At 37.1% G+C, this 18,343-nt stretch overlaps 1 protein-coding gene across 1 annotated transcript in view; it reads right to left on the bottom strand.

Annotated features, from left to right (window-relative positions):
* Positions 1-12,013: 12,013 nt before the first annotated feature.
* The window catches only part of LOC114648454 (filamin-A-interacting protein 1), a 208,681-nt gene continuing 202,351 nt past the window's right edge, over positions 12,014-18,343 (bottom strand). Inside the window, 1 exon segment of the mRNA XM_051925552.1 lies at positions 12,014-12,997. The gene's annotated coding sequence lies outside the window, so the exon portion shown is untranslated.

Genomic DNA, 18,343 nt, shown 5'->3' with positions numbered 1-18,343 from the left:
CTGGTCTGCAGAGGGACAAAAGGAGAGAGGGTCAGATGACAGTGCCAACCCCTGGTCTGGTTGAGAAACAACATTATTTGAGCCTATCAACATTCTCCCAAGCGCACATGTGTGACATGTGCATGACATGGCCTTCTGATAGTTTCTGGCATCACATTGACTTGTTTGGATCGTTTCCCAGCATTGAGGTGCATGTTTAAAAAATTGGCAGGAAAATATCCTGTTATTTTAAAAAATTCATGTCTAACGAATGCTGGTTTACACTATTAGTATGTATTGGAGGATCTGTGCTATGATTTAAATATCTATTAGAGTATGACTTGATGGGTGATGCATGCAGGAGGGCAAGGTGGCTAAGGGGAAAAAAGGGTTCTTTAAGGTTAACTGTTTGAATCACAGTGTCGAAATCATGTCTGGTCTATTGACAGTGTGTTTAAGCCAAAACAGCATCTATAAGAATAAGAAAGCTATGTACATTGCCTTTACTAATTTTTTAAGTTACCTGTAAAGCTAGGTGTATATGAATGTTTTTTGGATAAAAAAAGAGCCCATCACCTTCCTTTTGTGCTACAGTTTCTTTGTTTCTTTTTTTTTACAAAATCAAAATCTAACAGAAGAAGCTGCAAACTAATTACCTTAAAACCATTTTTTTATCTTAAAAACCTACATATACTTAAAAAACAAAATATTTCACCTTCAGTAGCATTTCATGTTTTACTGAGGTCAGATGATTTATAATTTTTTCACAATAGTACTGTATATGTGTAAATGTCCACTCAAGCCACTGTGTCTTCAAAAAATGAAATCAAGGAATATCCATATGCCATTGTCCTTAGGGCCAACACATTTTGGGATTATCATTCCAACCTCATGGCCAGATATTCTAAAAAGCTATAAGACAAATGGAGCCTACACAGTTATATCAAACCAGGTTGGGAATATATACTCATCATTAAAAAAAAATCTGACTGCTGTGATTTAAATGGAGTTTTCATATTCTTGACCTGTTGTGTAAGTTTACTCTGGTTTCCATTTCTTCACCTTCTGCTCCAAGGATACTGTGTGCTTTAGACCTGACAGCTTCTGACATGTAAAAAGTGAATGTAGAAAATGATTTTATGATAACCCCAGTGATTAATACTGGTGAAACCACAGTGATACCTAAAGGCATAATAAATGTGCATAACAAGAGAGACTATTGCATCCAGTCTTGAGTTCTCTGATTTTTCTAAGTTAATCTACAATTTGTTAGATTGGCATCTCTGCCATATCTGCCTTAGCTATGTGTCCCAGTAAGCTATTCCAGAGGATAACAATCTTCAGTATATACAGTATGTAGAACTCAGTTATCTAAATTGTATGTACCCTTCCTTGACTTCCTCCCTTTATTCCTAGTGTGGCAGCACTTTTCCTGAAAAAAATGCACCGAACGACAACTGATCATGTTTATGGCATATAGAAATGTCAGTGCCTCCATCGGCTCTCTTTTCAGTTTTTTCTGGCTTCAATTATAATTCAGTCCATTTATTGCAGGGTTAAGGATTTTTTTAATCCCTTCATTTTACATTTATACTTTTAACTAACATGTTCATTCAGAACTGCATGCTACAATTGTTATATACTGTATACTTCTCTGTCAGTAGAATAGGCAGCTTGATTTATTTGTCTCTAATCTCAAAGTGTGTCAATAATGAGGATTAAATCCTCAACCTTGTAATTTACAATTGGATGTTTTAGCCTATCAGTCATGATACCTACAGGTCAGGACCTTCAAAATGTTTTCAAAGTTAATTGAGAGTCATCTCCAGCAAGTACAATAGTGTCCCAGATGCACAGTCAAAAGTAGTAGATGTGTTTCAAGCAAACACAAAGTTCCTTAAGCTGAACAATACAACCTGAACTTTTACATTCAGCTTGGCCCTGGTATGTCGTCTTCTAACATACACTGAGCTGTTTTCAGCCTAACATAACATACTATTATCTGACCCACTTAAACCAGTTCAGGGTTGTGTGGCCAGGACATGGCATTCTACTGGACCTTTTCATATTCATATTTTCTATGCAGATGCACACAGAAGACAGACCAACAATGCTCCATAATTCCTATTAAATCAGGAGGTTTATATTAAAATTCTCCGTTTAAGAATATTTATTTCAGGTATCTTCTTACACCAATTGATATTAAACTTTGTGCATACCACATTTCTGCCAACTTGCATACAGCACCCAAATACTCCCTATGGCTGCTGGTACTTCATAGCTGTGTGCTATACATGCAAGCTTTAAGGCATCATCAGACTACAATATTTTGAGCCTTTTATCCTTCCAAAATAATTTATATATGTAAGGGACCTAACAATTCCCCTTTGGAAAGTGACACTTTAGTGGACAATGTCAACTGATAAATTAAGCAGTCCTCTTAATTCTCAGTGAAGCATAAGGTTATTTGTTTGAGACAGACTGTAAAAGAGTGATTGAACCCCAAAAGAAAAACTTAGAAGTCAAAACTTCTTCCAGCAGGTGTACGAACACTGGGCTTGTCTGCAGCAGATTGTTCTATAATAATAAAGCCTTGGTAAGCCACATAAAAATCTGGCCTTGAAATACAACTAAAAAAAATGTGCATCAAAGATGGAAACACATTGAGAAGATTAATAAATCACTGAAATAATAGATTTTTATTTTATTACCAACCAGGAAGAAGCTTGGGTTGCTGCTGGAAGAGGTGTTGGTGAGGCCAGCAGGGGGCGACTACCCTGTGGTCCGAATATGGATCCCAAAGCCCCAGTGCAATAATGGGGATATTATAAAAATGGTGACGTCCTTCAAATGAGATGTAAAACTGAGGTTCTGGCTCTCTGTGGTCATTAAAGATCTCTGGGCATCCTTTGTAAAGAGTAGGGTGTATCCTGATGTCCTGGCTAAATTGTCCACTGCGGCCTGGTCATTCTTGCTCCCTAATCATTCCCTGTCTCTGACTGGCTAAGTATTTCTCACCCCTTCACCAACTAACAGCTAATGTGTGGTGAATGTACTGGTGCAAATTGGCTGCCATCATATCATCCAGATGGAAGCTGCACATTAATGGTGGCTGAAGTGGCTCCCCACTCATTGTGCAAAGCGCTTTAAGTACCTTGAAAAGTGTTCTCTAAATGTTATGAATTATTATTATTATTATTATTAAAAATAATCAGTCATGACATGAACCATTACAAAGAGTCCCACTGAGAAAAGACAGCTTCAATATGTGGTCAAACTGAAAATTCCTAAAGGCATTAACAAATACAACCCTAAACAAAACCACATAATCATATAAGAACTGAATAGCACAACAACCCTTCAAAAAATGATTTGATACTATTGTTATACTTGTTGCTGTAACACAATGACAGATTTATAGTAACTATACTGCTCAAAAAATTAAAGGAACACTTTTTAATCAGAGTATAGCATCAAGTCAATTAAATGTTTAAGATATTGATCTGGTCAGTTAAGTAGCAAAGGGGATTGTTAATCAGTTTCAACTGATTTGGTGTTAATAAAATTAACAACACATGCACTAGAGGGGCCCCAATGAGATGACCCCCAAAACAGGAATGGTTTAACAGGTGGAGGCCACTGACATTTTTCCCTCCTCATCTTTTCTTTCACTAGTTTTGCATTTGGCTACGGTAAGTGTCACTACTGGTAGCATGAGGCGATACCTGGAGCCTACAAAGGTTGCACAGGTAGTTCAACTTCTCCAGGATGGCACATTAATACGTGCCATTGGCAGAAGGTTTGCTGTGTCTCCCAGGACAGTGTCAAGGTCATGGAAGAGATTCCAGGAGACAGGCAGTTACTCTAGGAGAACTGGACAGGGCCGTAGAAGGTCCTTAACCCATCAACAGGACTGGTATCTGCTCCTTTGGGCAAAGAGGAACAGGATGAGCACTGCCAGAGCCCTACAAAATGACCTCCAGCAGGCCACTGGTGTGAAAGTCTCTGACCAAACAATCAGAAACAGATTTCATGAAGGTGGCCTGAGGGCCCGACATCCTCTAGTGGGCCCTGTGCTCACTGCCCAGCACCGTGGAGCTCAATTGGCATTTGCCATAGAATACAAGAATTGGCAGATCCACCACTGGTGCCCTGTGCTTTTCACAGATGAGAGCAGGTTCACCCTGAGCACATGTCACAGACATGAAAAGGTCTGGAGAAGCTGTGGAGAACATTATGCTGCCTGTAACATTGTTCAGCATGACCGGTTTGGTGGTGGGTCAGTGATGGTCTGAGGAGGCATATCCATGGAGGGATGCACAGACCTCTACAGGCTAGACAACGGCACCTTGACTGCCATTAGGTATCAGGATGAAATCCTTGGACCCATTGTCAGACCCTGGGCTGGTGCAGTGGGTCCTGGGTTCCTCCTGGTACACAACAATGCCAGGCCTCATGTGGCAAGACTATGCAGGCAGTTCCTGGAAGATGAAGGAATTGATAGCATTGACTGGCCCCCACGCTTGCCTGACCTAAATCCAATAGACATTATGTTTCGGTCCATCCGGCTCCGCCAGGTTGCACCTCAGACTGTCCCGGAGCTCAGTGATGCCCTGGTCTAGATCTGGGAGGAGATCCCCCAGGAAACCATCCGTCACCTCATTAGGAGCAAGCCTTGATGTTGTCAGGCATGCATACAAGCACATGGGGGCCATAAAAACTACTGAGTGCTATTTTGAGTTGCTGCAATGAAATTTCGGCAAAATGGACTAGCACACTGCATCATTTTTTCACTTTGATTTTCAGGGTGTATTTGAATTCAGCCCTCTGTAAGGTTAATTTTCATTTCCATCAAACAATGTGGCATCCTTTTGTTCCTAACACATTACCTAGTCCATATCAGTACAGATATCCAGAGACAGAGGTCAGTGCCACAGGCCTGTAATCATTTAGACTGTAAATATTTTGATTCTTAAGTACATGGATGATTGTGGACTCTTTGGAACAGGCAGGTGCACAAACAAATGCAATAGACACAGAGTTGCTTTGCTTTTATATATGATATGCAATCTATGCACATGAATGAAAATGCAATACGCGGTTACATTGCATTTTAAACTAAAACCATGAAGATTGCATCCCATAGTGAAAACCAATCAAACATTTGGTTGATGTGTTTTGTATATGACAAGATAAAACCATACCAAAAGTAAATAGCCCACTTGCATATGTATCACATTTCGATGTAGTTAACATGAAGAGACAAGAAATATCATGGTATGGCCAGAGTTTCCCAAAGGGGCCTGTGGAACGGCATGGTAAGCATCAGAAATAGGGCTGTAACAGTGAACCAGAGTTTTCCTCTCCCTACACTCTTAAAAATAATGGTTATTTAATGGCACTATATGGCTCTTTACTAGGTGGTGTGGTTTCTCTTGCTTAATAAAGAACTTTTTCATTCTGGGAAGGTTCTTTGCATATGAAGTTGGTATAAATGTAATGAATTATTATTATTATTATTATTACTTTCTGCTTTGAAAAACTTGAAATCTTCACTGAATGGTTGGCTACCTAGCTGGACACTAACAGATTAAAAAAAACTGGACTTAGCCTGTGTTACTGAACATATGCAGCAAGAGTCCTTTTAACATCTTGACCCACATCTTGACATCATTTTGTATCTCACAAATCTGTTCCCACCTATTCATGGTTATTTACTGTATTTAACAAATCTAAATAAATAAAGGTTCTTTCTGGAACCTTCATTTGGATGGGTCTTTTTGGAACCAAAAATGGTTCTTCTATGGCAGGGGTCCTCAATCATGGTCCTGGATTTGCTTAGTATGAAGCATTTATTGCTCAAGTAACTCTTCTGCTTCAGTTTAGTTGTTTTGCTTGTTAAGATTTTGAACCCTTATTGCTTATTTTAGTCTTAAACAGTTGTATTCTTGGTTTTTAATTGCTCCTAATTAGCAATAAGTAGCAAATGACAAAAGAGACCAGCATTTCTCCATTTAGCTTGTTACCATTTACTCCTGTGTGTATTTATCATGCACTATTGGGTTTAATTAAATACTTGGAAAGAAAGTGGAGAGAAAAAAGTGTACTGAGAATTACTCATCCATTTTTTTCTTCAAATCATTTAGATGATATCCTTAGAAAGGGAAAGAAAATCCAGGGTATGAGAATGAGCGGACATAACAGAGTTAAAGCACTAACAAGCCATGAAATTAAATTATTGGCAAGAATTGCTTTCTAATTAAGCAACTGGGTTAGAACAAAAACCTGCAGCCACTGCAGCCCTCCAGGACTGTGATTGAGGATCCCTGCTCTATGGCATCGATCTGAAGAATCACTCTGAAATCTTTATTATTAAAAGTGGTTGCACATTTCACCAGTGTATTCAACTTGTTATAGTCTCTCCGCCATTCCACTACAATCCCATCCTGAAATCTTTTGTAGGAGAGAGTGAGAACTATGCTCCTGTTCTCAGTCTCTTTAGGCATCTTTTCCCCCATGTTATTATTCAGGATTTGTTTTGGAATTGGTAGAGAGAGGGTGCTGGTGGAAGGAGAAATTGATTCTGGTTCAAGCTTTAATCATTGTTCATTATTTTTGATAATTGCTTGTTATTCATTTCCTTTCAGTAATTTGAATTCCATATAAATTTGCCAGTGATCACCAGCAGAGTCAGGGAACACAAGTTTTGAAGTCTTTGTGGTGAGGAAGATGTGGAGACAGAAACGCACAAACTCAAGAGATCAAGGGAAAAACAAATGTATGCACTCCGTTCAGACATGTTTAAATTAAACAACTCAGAGAAGATTATAATCAGGTTAATGCAGTGGTTTTCAAAGATCGGAGCCAGGGACCGCCATGGCTGCAGGTTTTTACTTCAACTGATTTAGTGCATTGTTCTCACTTTTAATTAAACTTTGATTATCTAGCCTGCAAACATTTTGAAAAAAAAAATGTAAATATTTGTATCTATGATAGCTCAAAATGCTTGCTTCTTTTGCTGTTTTCTTTTTTAAATGTATGTTCTGTAGAATTTGCTCCTTTAATTGTTTCCAAATGCTAATAGTTAGCACTGAGCAGTGCAGATAAATGTGCAAACAACATTGGATGCTGAAGAGGAGCAACGACTTCACTGCCATTTTCACTTGTCTGCCCATTAAGAAAAGTGAAAATGTCAGTGAACTAATTGCTCCCTGGTGTTGTTAACATTTGGATGCAATTAATGGAGAAAATTATATAGAAAAAGGCAAATTAAAATAGAAAAAAGTAAAAGAAACTTAAGTGTTTTAACGTTCTGGCAAAAATACAAATATTTCAGACTTTCTTGAAATAAGAGTATAAAGAAGGACAACTCACAAAAGCAGTGAGATCAATTAAAAGTAAGAATGATTCACGTATTGTGAAACTGGTTGAAATAAAAACCTTCAGCCTGAAGGAACTTTGAGTACTGGACCAGTAAACTATTTTCTTCATGTTATAATTTATATTATTATGTTTATTTATTCCTTGTATCTAAGGTTTTAATGGTGTCTCAAAGAATCTTTGTGGTGTTTTTTGTTTTCTAAAACACTTGAGGATGTTGAACTTTTGTATGAACCTTAAACTTTCATTTTTGACTACTGTTTGGTTCATTAATTCATGTGAATTTCCCATTGGGATTAATAAAGTATCTCTATCTATCTATCTATCTATCTATCTATCTATCTATCTATCTATCTATCTATCTATCTATCTATTAATGTCGTTTGACTTATTTGTTTGGACCTTAGCCTTTTTCAGATTCTGATTGTTTCATTTCTTGGTCACTTTGTCTTCTGACTTCCAAAACCATTGAGGCAACACAGGTGAGCAAGTAAAGTTCTACATTTCAAAGATAGAAAACCTTAGTACCATAGGAATAATAGGTGTGTACTTGTTCTGCAATCATTTTTTCATTGTCAAGATGCTACAAAATTTTATTTTTATTTCTATTTAACTTTCTGATATCATTTTGATGGGATTTTTATTTTTGTTTTGGTCATTTTGGATGTGGCTCGCCATTTAAAACATTTGATCCTGATGTCATTACTCAGAAGGTATTTAGGATGGTGGGACGCCATTACATGCACCCAATGTGTCCAAGATTCTGGATACTCAAGAAAAATTAAACACTTCTGCAGTGCTAGAAGTGTGTGTTTAAATATTTGAGGGCCAGGACTTCTGTATGGTATATTGGGCTTGGTAGTCTTGATTTTGCTTTGATCATGAGGTTCTTTGATGTCTGCAAGTTACTTTTTAGGAATGATTTTGTCTTTTCCATCTCCAGGGGCCTCGTGTATAAACGGTGCATATGCACAGAAATGTTGCATACGAATGTTTCCACGCTCAAATCGCGATGTATAAAACCTAAACTTGGCGTAAAGCCATGCACATTTCCACGGTACCTCATACCCTGGTGTACGCAATTTCTCCGCTCGGTTTTGCAGACTGGAGGCACCCAGCGTCAAAGCAGTGCTACTGTTCCTGTGTGGTTACCCTTTCTTTCTTAGACCCACATTCCTGACGCGGCTTTATAAATACACTGAAATTAACTGCATATTGTTTATTAGTGTAATGCATCTGATTGTAATTAACCTGTAGCAATATAATGGTCCAGGGAATAGCCATAGTATTCCAAATACCATAACTGCTTTAGCGTTGTTACGCTCCCTGCATCTTCTTCTTCTTTGAGCTGCTCCTGTTAAGGGTTGCCACTGCGGATCATCTTTTTCCATATTACTCTCACTGCACCACTCGGAGTATTTATATCACTGTATCTGAGTGGGGAATCACAGCAGCAGCTGATCGGAAAGAGAATTATCGGTATACAGTTTCAAGCACACACTACCTCCGCCATGGCAAAACGTGTCAAAGCCTTTCCTGTACAGACCTCGCGTTTCAGAAACAGTTTCATCCCAAGAACTATAAACGCACTCAATCAGTCCATCAAGTGCTCCTTGTAGAACTGTTTGTACTTATAAGTACAATTACCCCACTGTAAACTTGCACTACAGTTATAATATTGCACAACCTGCTCCACTTTATAAAGCACGTATGATGATGATATCATTTTTAAGATGAAATGCAGCAAAATATGTTGCTTATAGTATACAGATAAAACTTTAACTTAATTTAAATAATCTGTATTGTTAATAATTAAACATGTGAGGACACGGTGCCGCAGCACTAGCTAGTTCATGGATAGCTCCTGCCTTGCACTGTATTATTGCTGGTGCTGACGTGACACTGGAAGGATAGATGGATAGAATAATTAAACATGTACTATGAAGATATTTCAATGATCCTTAAAAGTTTTGAAGAATCGGCTTTCTAAGCTTACAGATGGCTTAACGTCTATTACAGAACTGATTGTGTGGTGATTGGGTAGTTGAAGAAAGAAAAGTAAGGACAGGAATTGGAGGTTAGTACGTTTGAAAGAGACAGTACTTCTGTAATAAATTATTTCATCGAAGGTCGCACATGGCGCAGCAAGCCTCTTGCGTGAGATATGAACAATCACTGCGCCACCGTGTTCCCATGTTTAATAACATGCTTTCATTCCTATCATCATGAAAAAGATATCACGTATACATCTCAGTATTTTAATTATTCAGAGAGCTGTAATATCACGAATGCAATGGATTCTGTGTCCTGTTGGAGAAAGAGAAAGAACGGAAGCACGTAGTGATTCACACACACAGAGCACATAGAAGATCAAATACAGAACAAAGCATTTAATGTGCTACTTGAGAAGCTAGTAAAATAAACGATTTTAAGATGAAGTTTATGATGTTCTACTTTAATGACAAAATAAACTACGTGATTAAAGTGGAAATTTCGAGATTAAAGTTGACATTTCGTGCTTTTTTCCTACTGTGTGCTTATTTTTTTTCTCTGTACCCTAATAAGATTTCATATGACACTCAGACGGTCCGCTACGAGTCGCCTTTTCACGCCGACTTTGATATGAGGCAACTTCTTTTTTATTTCGGGCACTGTGCGACTTTGTGAACTTGAGCTTTCGAGTTTCTCCGACACTATGTCACTCGATCAACTTTCTTTTGTTGATTATACCACTGTTTAAACCAACAAATAGTACGTTTTTCCTTTGCCTCCACTTGGTATTCGCTGAAATTCTTATTTTTTCCCCCGTGCTTTTCCCATTGTCTTTTCACAGAAGGCTATTTATATCGATTTGCGTATTCAAAGAGGCATAATTCTGGGAGGAGTTGGGGTGGGACAGAAGGCGCGTGCACGTGTGTTACTTTTCACGCTGATCGGGTTTTATGTAGTGGAATAACGTGAAAGTTTGTGTGCGCACATATTCCTGCATCTGGATTTTTCTGTGCGTACGCACATTCCCGCTTTTGTGCTTACGCCATGTTATAGTGTGAGTTCTACGCACGCCGTTATACATGAGGCCCCTGGTCCTTCACAAACCATTCCCTCTGCCTTTTCCTTTTCTTTTTGGAAGAACACATTTTTAATTACCTTAGATTTCATTGATGGGTTTTGTATTTTGATTTTCAGATTGAAAGCAAAGATGCAGCGTCACATTTTTAAAAAGGCCAAATGATGTGAACCATGGGAAGGTCTTAAACAACAGGATCTATATTTTGTGTCTGGATGTTTACTCCAAATGAAATTATCCCCTGAATTTATACACTTATCCAGAAATGTGTATAATCTTAGACTGTGTAAAAACCTTTGAAGAATTCTTTATTGGAAAATTGATAGACATGCAGAGATAGCAACAAAGAAGAAAGAGATGAATTAAAAACTATTGGTTGAAGCAACATATTCTACAACTAGAAAACCATGCTCAATAAATATAACAGGAAAAGGGTAAAGGAAATTCCTTAATTCAAGTCACAGTGTCTGTATGAATCAAAATATTCTCTTTTATTGAGACTGCAAAAGAGACTGGCCAGACATCGCATGAGCCAATCCTGAAAAAGACCCTGGAATCAAGGCTAGAATAAACAAATGGCAGGTATTAACATAAAACTTTGGGTTTGTTCTGGACATGCTGATTTGGGGTGCAGATGAGCAAATCACAAAGATGTGTTTGTCTTGTTAATTTCTATAGTGGTGCTTCACATGCAGATCTCCAGGTGTTCTTGTTTTCATGTTATATTCCAGAGACTCGTTTGGTTTCACTAATTGGTGATTCCAAATTGTCCCTGATCAATGTCATACAGATTTATATGTGGTTGCACATTTTCTGGTAATTTTTTGCATAATGGTAATATTTTTTTATTAACAGTTGTCACACATGTGCGAACAGGAGTCAACTAAAGGGCTTGAATAATGGCAATTCCACCTCCAATCAGGAGGCAGTGGGGTACACTAACTGTCTCTCTCAATCCCTTGCAGACCATTCTCGGGAAATCCCACAGGGTTCCGGCGCCTCTGACAACGTGACATTCGTTTCCAGGGCCTCTGACGATATCACATTCATTTCCAGGGCCTCTGTTGACGTCACTTCCAGTCCTGGCGGCTCTGTCGATGTCACTTCCTACACTGGCCTTTAAAGCTGCCATTTTGTCTTTCTTCAACAGTTCTGTTTTGGACTCAGTCAAGTGAACAACTCTCTAACCTTTAAAATACCTTTTTGCAGCCAAAGGACATTATACGGGTGGTTGCCTCTAAGTGTTGTTCTTATCACATAGTTTAATCCTGTATACCAGCTCAACTGGTATATTACCCACTCCTAGTGCTTAGCATGAAGCTGACCACAAGGAAACAAATATGTTTTTCTAATACTGAATTAACAGTTAAATAGAAAAAAAAATCTGAAACTAAAATTAAAAGTAATTTGATTGAACAAATACAACTCCCACACATTTAAAGGTTATATATCATTTTTATATTTAACAGCAATTTCCGTGACAATCATGCACAGTGTTTACATGAAAGTGAATATCCTTTATTTGTCTATTACCACTCAGAAGGTACATCACTATTACCAATTCTTTGGGATACTATGATTTTATCAAAGTGTACAAATTTCTAAAAAGTGATACAGGTGCAGCCCAAAAATATCAAAGAACTTTCATCCATGCTTTCTTTTCTAATAGCTGTTTAGAGACATAAAGAAGAAGCGACTTATCCTGAGTGTAATGTGACAAATAAGAGGTACTTGGAATGGCAGAAAACAAACAGAGATGATGGCAGAATATTTCAAAGGCCATTCAGTATACACTGGGCTCTGTAAAAGGCACTTTTAATGATTTATTGAATAACAGACACTGTGAGCCACATAATAAAAACCCTGTGTGTAATCAAAATGTCACGGTAGTCCAAATTCTTGTTTTTAATACAAATTATTCTGCCTTTGCCTTTTATATGCATATTTTACTCAAAAAGGCTCAAGGTGACATGAAAAATTCACACAGCAAAATCACCAGTGTTAAATGAACTCTTATATTATTATATTGTTAACTTTTAAAAGTGAATATATGGAACGAGTATGTCCATATGTATATATACTCTGTGTTTATTTAACACTGGTAAGTTTTCTATGCAGGAGTGAAAATATTTTTTAATGCATGATTTTACACTAAAACTCTTCAAAAAGAGATTTACTGAAAAATTAATATTGAACCAGTAAAGCTGCCTTAACACATTCCTGAAGAAAAAAGGCAGGTGATCTGTTCTCAAAAATGACTTTACCATGTACCCCCATCCACATGACCTTTTGACTGTTAAAGTCAGTAACAGTATCTCAGTATGAGGCTTAAAAAAGAAACCCCCATTTCTCGATTTTTTTTTTTGTTGCCATGGACGGGATCCCCTAAAGCACACAGAACAGAACAAACCGGATTGGGGTTACTAAAGTCAGTAGCATGACATTCAGTAGTAGATACTGTGGGACAGGTCGCCTGTGTCTGTAAGAAGACCTCCGTCTCTGGAAAAACAACAGGACTCTTTCAGTTGTTTCATCTCGAAGATGTTCTCATTTGACGTATGATGACACACTCTACAAGAAAATGAAAAATGTATATTAAAAAGAAAGGTATATTTAGAAGGACAAAAATTGATCTGTTGTATGCTCATTTCACTCCTCTGCAATCTGTAATTAGATTAAAAATGACAAAATAGGTACAGTGATAGCTGATGGTTGGGCATTCATATTGAGTCCTTAGGTCATTGGGGCAAACATATTCCACACACAAAAATAATGCTACTCCTGTGTAAAACTGTCTTACTAACTCAGATATCTGTTTAATTTTCAAATTGTTTAATCATATACTAGTCAAAGATAATTTCATCATGTTACCTAAAGAGCACCTTTTAGGGCCAGACTGTAAATTTTTCTCATTTTAATTCACACAGAAAACTGTTTAAAAATCTGACAAAGCTTAAAATGGTTGGGTCTGTAAACCTTGGATCTTCAACAAAAAGCAAATTATTTATTATATTATAACTATAGTTTTAGACTGCAATAAGGATAACATGTACCTGAAAGATGTAATACAATGCATTTCCATAACTGACTCAATATAAAATACATGAAGTTTTCAGATGCTTAATTTAACATACTATTAATATTGGCTCTGTAACTAATAAACATACTCAGAAAATGTGTTGTGACAGAGCATTCTTATATGTGGCCTTAAGCCTTAACAGATTTTTCAAAAACAATATACTGGATACATGAACTTTCAGATCAACCTGGATAGTTCTGGAGAACATTAAACATTTTTCAACATGAATAATACACCAAGTGACTTACATGGTCAAGATCTTCTTTGGATTTGTTGCAAATATACCAATTTTTAAACTGTTTACAGAAGCAGTTTAAGAAAAGCACTTTTTTGAATGAGCACAGTAATACACAAATGGCTAGAGTTGTTTTTGAAAAACTGACAAACATTTTGTTAGCTTTCACCTGTAGAAAATGCCATAACTGTATGTCATGAGGCACCAGAAACAGTTTTTTTTAATGTAAATCCAAATCATTCGTTGAAACGTTTTGAATATAGACATTACACCTACACTTATATTGTATAGTAGCAGCATTTTAAATTGATTGCTTCCACAACTGGTCAGGACATTTTACTGAAAAAAAAACTTTTCTGTATCTTGTGACCTTTGGATAAAGCAGTAAATACAGCAAAGGTCAGAGATTTTCAATTTATAGAAATGTGAATGATAAAAAATGATAGCATAGAATGTGAGATTAGAACCCAAACATACTTTAGTGGTGACATTTCTTTCCCTATAATCCAGTCCAACACAAGGCACAATCACAAATGCACATATTCAGTCTGGAGCAACCCAGCATTGAGATGTGAGAGAAAAGTCATGAAGAGAAGGTGTAGCTTACCATTGACTTCTCAGAACTTAAGTATGATGCATGTGTCAAGTTTGAGAAGTTTTAGTAATAAAAAATATGGATAATATTTAGTGTTAAACTGTAAAAATATTCTCACCTAGACAAAGCTGGCAGCACTGCGGGATTATGTTTTTTGATTTGTCTAGTGCCTCTAATACCATCCAGCCATCACTGTTAAGGTGTAAGCTCAGAGATATGCAGGTGGATAAGACTATGGTGTACTGGATTAAGGACTATCTCTCCATACTGGCATACGCTCAGACCATACTATTGATTTATTTATTTACTTATTTACATACTTAAATGAAATTTTGTAAAAAGCCAAATTTCCCCATGGGGACAAATAAAGATCTATCTATCTATCTATCTATCTATCTATCTATCTATCTATCTATCTATCTATCTATCTATCTATCTATCTATCTATCTATCTATCTATCTATCTATCTATCTATCTATCTATCTAAAACCAAAAATGTTTCAGCAACTGCTATACTTTGTTTGATATAAATAGCAATCAACAAAAAAGAACAATAAGTTAGTAAAACTTAATGGGTTTCAGACCAGCAATTATTGCAAATATGTAAAATAAATAATAAATGAAGAAGAAGTAAATGCATAAAGAGATTCTATGTGCTTCTCTACTACATTAATATGTGTGCCCCGAAACTGAACAGGCCAACTGACCATTTTCATCACAAATAGAAGTCATACATTCTGTGCAATAGAAAGTCATACACAACCAAAGAATTAGAGGTGCGGACTTTCTCAATCTTGTTATTGTGTTTCATGTCGTTTCTTTTGGTGAGCGGCAGCCCTCCCACACAAAATGAATGGCAAGAAAAGAACTGTGGCACAAGCACGTGGCATGTCTGTCAGAAAAAGTGCTGCCACAACATTGGATGGAAGTGAAGGACATTAAACAGGCCCACTCATCGTTACAATAAAAGTCACAGCACACTCTGTGTAATGACCTACAGTGCTGTGTTTCATGAGAGGCACAAGAACCACCGTTCTTCAGGTAGCAGAGGTCAGAGTGTTTCCCAGTAAATTTTAAAATTAATAGATGAAATACCTGACTAGCTAAAACAGGCATGGAACACATTCGCTATACCAAGGATGTCAAACTCAGCTCCTGGAGGGCTTTAGTCACTGCACATTTCATTGAAGCAGATTTCATCCTTGATTAATTGTTTTCCTGTTAAACAGCAGCATTCAGAGCCTTTAATTGTTTTCTCTTCAATTAACAATGAAATGTGAATAACAGGAAGACTATCAAGCAGCCAGATGACTATGCAGTAGCCATCATTAAATACCTGTTTCAGGGATTGGTCTCATCCATTGCAAGAGGTAGACTTTTGAGATGATACTCCGCTGGTAGTGGTATCCTACATTAAGTTAACCTGGAAGGATTTAATTACAAGTATACTGTATTAAAAGCAAAAGCTAGAGACCGAGGGGTCAGAAAGAGAAGAAAAGCTAGCTAAGGTTTCATCAAAGTCTAAACCAATCTCAAGTTTATGATACAACCTGTCACAGACTGAGTTGAAAATGACAGGAGAAGGAATGGATCATCCAGTACATCATGCTACAGCATCAGATCCAGCCAACAGTGAATGTGGGAGCAATACTGTGAGTTAGTCGTGCAATGAGAATTCAATGATCTCACGAGGGATATCAGAACCAAGGATGGCTTCTTTATCCCCACTGTCATCTATGACCACACTCCCTGTGGGTCAAGAGTATCATCTCCAATAGGATGCTTGACTCCACCTTTGGAACAAGGAGAAGATGGAAACAAGCTGTCTGAGCTGAAGGTATTGTTTATCACTCACAAGCTAAAAATAAATGAGGCAAAGAAGGATATATAGGAAGATATAAAGAAGGATATAAACAAAATAATTAGGAGAATAGACAACAGAATAGACAAGGTGCTTCAGTATATAAAAGACTAGTAGGTATGTTTAAGCTTTCATATAAATTTTGATGTAAACCTTAAAAATAATTTAGCAAGAATTGATGAAAAAATTCTGGAAAATGCAAGAAAATTGAGAATAAAATAACAGTTATTGGTGCTCTCCTGGAAGAAGTTAAGCAAACATTTACTACTTATATTGAAGAAGTTGAACAATTGACATACGCCAATAACAAAAAAGCAACTGCTCTATAATAAGAAGTGCTCAGTGACAAATTAGCTGAATTGGAAGATACAGTAGATTTAGAAGGAATAACATCACAATCTAAGGTCTCCCAGAAAACCGTAAAAGTCCAAACACAGTGAAATTCATAGCTGAACTATGTTCTAAAATAATTGGAGAGGACTTTAAATTAGACACTGAGATCTCATTTTTCAGTCTTTCGTCATTGTATAGCATTGGCTGAAGTTCTTTTATAATTTTTCGAAGTGCCTCAAGAGGTAGATTATAGGTGACAACAAGGGGGATGCGATTCTTGTTGTCTTTGTTCTTACATTCCAGAAGGTTGTCTCTAGGTATGGCAGTAGGTCTTCTTATTTGAGTGTCTGTTGTTTTGGGGGTATAACCTTGTCTGCTGAAATCTTGTCTAAGCTCCTGCAGTTGTTTATCCCGGTCTGTCAGTGTGGTTGCTTGCAAAAATATGCCCTGCAATCCACTAATCCATCTGTATCATTGAATTTAATTAAGCAGATTTGAAAATGGATAGATTGACTGCAGGAAAAAAGTGTTTTACATATTAAAAAGTACAATAAATCTGAAATTACAAAACCCCAACTTGGAAAAAGTTGGGATGGAATGGAAAATACAAATAAAAAACAGAAAGTAGTGATTTCAAAATTCACTTTGACTTCTAACCCATCATAAACAGTATAAACAGAACATATTTAATATTTAGTATGGTCAACTTCATTTTTTTTCATAAATATACATTCATTCTTGCTATTGTGGTTCTGCAACATATTCCAGATAAAGTTGGGATGGGGCATCTTAGGGCCAATAAAGAGTTAAAACAAATGATGCTCACCAGGGGCCTCATGTATAAAAGGTGCGTACGCATAAAAATGTTGCGTACACCTGTTTCCATGCTCAAATTGTGATGTATAAAACCTAAACTTGGCGTAAAGCCACGCACATTTTCACGCTAGCTCAAACCCTGGCATACGCAAGTTCTCCCCTCGGTTTTGAAAATGGCAGCACCCAGCGTCAAAGCAGTGCTTTTGTTCCAGTGTGGTTTCCCTTTCTTTTTTAGATCCACATTCCTGACGCAGCTTATTGGAAAGAAAATTATCGGTATACAGCATCAAGCACTCGCTGCTTCAGACATGATGCCTATTTGAACTGCTCTCATATGGCAAATGATTCAGAGCCTTTCCTGTACTGACCTCTTGGTTCAGAAACAGTTTCATCCCAAGAACAATAAATGCAATCAATCAGTCCATCAAGTGCTGTTTGTAGAGCTGTTTGTACTTATAAGTGCAATTACCTCACTGTAAACTTGTAATACAGTTATAATATTGCACAACCTGTACCACTTTATAAAGCACGTATTTACATATGATGACTATATCATTTTTAAGATGAAATGCAGCAAAATATGTTTATTACATTATACAGATAAAATGTTAACATCTTTTAAATAATCTGTATTTTTAATAATTAAACATGTGAGGAGATGGTGTCACAGCGCTAGCAAGGAGCCATTCAGGGGTTGTTCCTGCCTCGCGCTGTATTCTTGCTGGGGCTGGCGCAATACTAGAAGGATAGATAGATAGAATAATTAAGCATGTACTATGAAGATATTTCAATGTTCCTTAAAAGTTTTGAAGAATCAGAGTTCTAAGCTTACAGATAGCTTAACGCCTATTACTGAGCTGATTGTGTGGCGATTGGGTACTTGGAGAAAGAAAAGGAAGGACAGGAACTGGGGGTTAGTAGGTTTTAAAGAGACAGTACTGCAATCATCTAGCGGGAGGCAGGAACAATCTCTGGACAAGGCGCCAGCTCGTCACTA

Source organism: Erpetoichthys calabaricus, chromosome 3 (genome assembly GCF_900747795.2).
Source record: "Erpetoichthys calabaricus chromosome 3, fErpCal1.3, whole genome shotgun sequence".
Classification (NCBI taxonomy): domain Eukaryota; kingdom Metazoa; phylum Chordata; class Cladistia; order Polypteriformes; family Polypteridae; genus Erpetoichthys; species Erpetoichthys calabaricus.
This window is presented reverse-complemented; position numbering and strand designations above follow the sequence as displayed.